The sequence below is a fragment of the Lampetra fluviatilis genome, chromosome 50 (assembly GCF_964198595.1).
Source record: "Lampetra fluviatilis chromosome 50, kcLamFluv1.1, whole genome shotgun sequence".
Classification (NCBI taxonomy): domain Eukaryota; kingdom Metazoa; phylum Chordata; class Hyperoartia; order Petromyzontiformes; family Petromyzontidae; genus Lampetra; species Lampetra fluviatilis.
This window is the reverse complement of record NC_136324.1, coordinates 10010377-10014653: the sequence shown is the minus strand read 5'-3', so window position 1 is coordinate 10014653 and position 4277 is coordinate 10010377.

Genomic DNA, 4277 nt, shown 5'->3' with positions numbered 1-4277 from the left:
CAAAGCCTATAAAGCTGCGGACTTCCCCCACAGACGTGGGCGTGGGCCACGTTCTTACACAGTCAGTTTTAGCAGGATCGGTGGCTATACCCATAGAACTGACAACGTGGCCGAGGTACCGCACCGATTTACGCAACAGGAAACATTTCTGAGGCTTAAATTTAAGGTTAGCCGATCGCACTCTGAGAAATACAGCCCGCAGTCTGTCCAGATGTTCCTCAAACGTACGGCTGAAAATAATCACGTCGTCCAGATATATAAGATAAGAGTCCCACTGCAGGCCAGCGAGGACCAGTTCCATCAATCTCTGGAACGTCGCTGGAGCTGAGTGCAATCCCATGGGCAACCGATTGAACTGATAAAGGCCCTGTGGCGTACGGAACGCGGTCTTAGGTTTGGAAGCCTCATCCAAGGACAGTTGCCAAAACCCCGACAAAAGGTCCAAGGTTGAAAAATACCGCGCCCCCGCCAAGGCATCGAGCGACTCGTCCATGCGAGGGAGCGGATACGCGTCCGCCAGCGAAACCTTGTTAAGCTTCCGAAAATCCACACAAAACCTCAAACTGCCATCATGTTTTTTAACAAGCACAATCGGCGCACCCCATGGGCTGTTGGAGGGAGCCACAATGTCTGCGGTAAGCATGTCATTCACTGCCAACCGGACATGTTCCTTCTCTGCCGGACTCAATCGGAACGGATTTTGCTGAATTGGAGCGGAATCCCCCGTATCAATGTGGTGTTTCAATAGATTAGTGCATCCAACATCGAATTTGTGTTTGCTAAAAACATCGGGAAATTCACGAAGCAACATGCGCAGCTTTAATCTTTGTGACTCGGAAAGATTTTCACCCCTGAACAGAGAGAATCCATCCATACCTCATCGACACCCACCTGCGTCCTGAACGCCGGCGCCTCACCGACATGAGCCGCGACGGAGTCAGTGTGCAGCGGCAGCGACGCATGTGCAATCACAGCCCCTCGGTGCACGACCTTCGTCCACAACCCCGCATTCAGCACCTGAATGAAGGGCTGTCCATCTCTAGGCACAAGCGTTTGTGCACCCACCAGTACCAACCCTCGCTCGGTCGTATTGGAAGGAGACAACAAAACCCCCGACGTAGCGTCTGCCTCCAGTGGTCTGCGTAACTGAAGCGGTATTAGCATCTGCGCACCCGGCGGAATCCGCACGGTTTCAGACGCCATAGCCGGAACAGTCGCGCAAGCTGTGCGCAGCCGGTTTGGTGAGGGCAGAAACGCCATCCGGCGGCCCGAAGGAAGCTCGATGCAGCCTTTGTCAATTAAAATTTTGATGGGCATCCTCCCCAAGAAGTCCGTACCCAACAAACAGGGAACGGCCAAGGCATCGGAAACCAAAACGGGACCAGATAATTTAATGTCGCCAATACAAATTTGTGCAGTTATTTGGCCAATAATCCCCAGGGAACCCCCATTCACCGCAAAGCAAGGGACGGAGAACGGGGCGAGTGCCTGACATCTCTTTGGTAACACGTTGTATATGAGGTCTGAAATTATAATAGCCGAAGCCCCCGTATCGACCAACAATCGAAATTGAATCCCCTCAATATCCCCGAGAATAATCGACGAGCACGTCGCCGCAGCATCTCGTCCTTGCCGGTCGGGACCGGTCCAGACCGGTACGTACCTCTCCCCTAGCTTGTATGACCTGTGTGACCTGTGTCAACCTTGGTGTCAACCTTGACCACCACACACGCACAGTGTGATTCTAATAGGAGCACAGCGCGATTCTAATAGGAGCACAGCGCGATTCTAATACAAGCACAGCGTGATTCTAATACAAGCACAGCGTGATTCTAATACAAGCACAGCGTGATTGTAATACAAGTGTAATGCGGGCGTAAGCGACCTTCCGGAGGTGACGTCACGGGGGGTGGAGTCATGTGACGTGGGGGGAAGGTTCGGGGGCCTTAAGCGGGTAAACCGGAAGGGGAAGTCAGTCGGGGTGTGAGCGGAAAAGAGTGAGGCCACGCGGGCAAGTGTGGAGAGGGGGGGCGCCGACGGCGATCGGGAGCCAACCCCGAAGATAAGAGGAAGCTGCGGAGTGGTGTGCAGCTGGGGAGGAGACAGCCAGGAGGGCTGCGTGTTAGAGGCAGCGGTGTGGCTGTCAGGAGGAGCTGCGGAGAGAGAGAGAGAGGGGGCTGCTTGTTAGAGGCAGCGGTGTGGCTGCCAGGAGGAGCTGCGGAGAGAGAGAGAGAGAGCAAGAAGCTGTGAGAGCTGCGGAGGGAGAAGAGCAGCAGAGAGTACAGCCAAGGGGGGCTGTGTGAGAGAAACAGCAGCGGAGCTGCTGTTGTGGATCGGGCTGACATTGGAGTCAGCACCGTGGAGAAGCTACAGAGTAAAGACAGCCGTGTGGGTGTACAGCACGAACCGAATAATAAAGGACACTGGGACAGACATCGTGGTCCAGTCGTTTATTACACAAGCACAGCGTAATTCTAATAGGAGCACAGCGTGATTCTAATAGGAGCACAGCGTGATTCTAATACAAGCACAGCGTGATTCTAATAGGAGCACAGCGTGATTCTAATACAAGCACAGCGTGATTCTAATAGGAACACTGTGTGATTCTAATAGGAGCACAGCGTGATTCTAATACAAGCACAGCGTGATTCTAATAGGAGCACAGCGTGATTCTAATAGGAGCACAGCGTGATTCTAATACAAGCACAGCGTGATTCTAATAGGAGCACAGCGTGATTTTAATACAAGCACAGCGTGATTCTAATAGGAGCACAGCGTGATTCTAATAGGAGCACAGCGTGATTCTAATACAAGCACAGCGTGATTCTAATAGGAGCACAGCGTGATTCTAATAGGAGCACAGCGTGATTCTAATAGGAGCACAGCGTGATTCTAATACAAGCACAGCGTGATTCTAATAGGAGCACAGCGTGATTTTAATACAAGCACAGCGTGATTCTAATAGGAGCACAGCGTGATTCTAATACAAGCACAGCGTGATTCTAATACAAGCACAGCGTGATTCTAATAGGAGCACAGCGTGATTCTAATAGGAGCACAGCGTGATTCTAATACAAGCACAGCGTGATTCTAATACAAGCACAGCGTGATTCTAATAGGAGCACAGCGTGATTCTAATAGGAGCACAGCGTGATTCTAATACAAGCACAGCGTGATTCTAATACAAGCACAGCGCGATTCTAATAGGAGCACAGCGTGATTCTAATAGGAGCACAGTGCGATTCTAATACAAGCACAGTGTGATTCTAATAGGAGCACAGCGTGATTCTAATAGGAGCACAACGTGATTCTAATACAAGCACAGTGTGATTCTAATAGGAGCACAGCGCGATTCTAATACAAGCACAGTGTGATTCTAATAGGAGCACTGCCTAATTCTAATAGGAGCACAGCGTGAATCTAATACAAACACAAGGTGATTCTAATAGGAGCACAGCGTGATTCTAAAAAAACACAGCGCGATTCTAATAGGAGCACTGTGTGAATCTAATACAAGCACAGCGTGATTCTAATACGAGCACAGTGTGATTCTAATACAAACACAGCGTGATTCTAATACAAGCACAACGTGATTCTAATAGGAGCACAGCGTGATTCTAATACAAGCACAGCGTGATTCTAATACGAGCACAGTGTGATTCTAATATGAGCACTGCGTAATTCTAATAGGAGCACAGCGTGAATCTAATACAAACACAGTGCGATTCTAATAGGAGCACTGTGTGATTCTAATACAAACACAACGTGATTCTAATAGGAGCACAGTGTGATTCTAATACAAACACAGTGCGATTCTAATAGGAGCACTGTGTGATTCTAATACAAGCACAGCGTGATTCTAATACAAGCACAGCGTGATTCTAATAGGAGCACTGTGTGAATCTAATACAAGCACAGCGTGATTCTAATACGAGCACAGTGTGATTCTAATACAAACACAGCGTGATTCTAATACAAGCACAACGTGATTCTAATAGGAGCACAGCGTGATTCTAATACAAGCACAGCGTGATTCTAATAGGAACACTGTGTGATTCTAATACAAGCACAGTGTGATTCTAATACAAGCACAGTGTGATTCTAATAGGAGCACAGCGTGATTCTAATAGGAACACTGTGTGATTTTAATACGAGCACAGTGTGATTCTAATACAAGCACAGTGTGATTCTAATACAAGTACAGCGTGATTCTAATAGGAACACTGTGTGATTCTAATACGAGCACAGTGTGATTCTAATACAAGCACAGTGTGATT